This window comes from Babylonia areolata, chromosome 21 (assembly GCF_041734735.1).
Source record: "Babylonia areolata isolate BAREFJ2019XMU chromosome 21, ASM4173473v1, whole genome shotgun sequence".
Taxonomy (NCBI): Eukaryota; Metazoa; Mollusca; class Gastropoda; order Neogastropoda; family Buccinidae; genus Babylonia; species Babylonia areolata.
In genome coordinates, this window is record NC_134896.1 from 7,117,961 (window position 1) to 7,118,441 (window position 481).

Sequence of the window (481 nt, forward strand, 5' to 3'; positions counted from 1 at the left end):
CACACGGTCAAAGGGACATAACCACAATATGGTTAGACAGCTTCAGGATTGTCGTTCGTAGACTGTTACTTCCCGTTAACTCTGTCCATACGAACGGCGAAAGAGACGACGTTAACAACGTTTCATCCCAATTACCATCATCAAAAGATTGCAAGCGGAAGACTCTTATACCGAAGAGGTGAATGCTGACAAAGAATACCACAGTTCTGACGACGGAAGCTAAAGGTTAGGTCATTCAGACACCAACTGGACATCCGAGGGGTCTGTGCAGAGGAGAAGAGAGGACTGGCCGTACTGAGTGAGTTAAAAAGTGTTGGGATTGTTACTTCCATTTGTTGATGCTGCTTGATTCCAGCGCCATGTACTTGGTATGATCAAGGGCTTGTTGGTGTTCACTATAGCCATGACAGAACATTGCTGTGTTGTTCATTGTGCTGAACAGTATAGGTCACTATTAAAAAACAAAACAACAACAAACAAG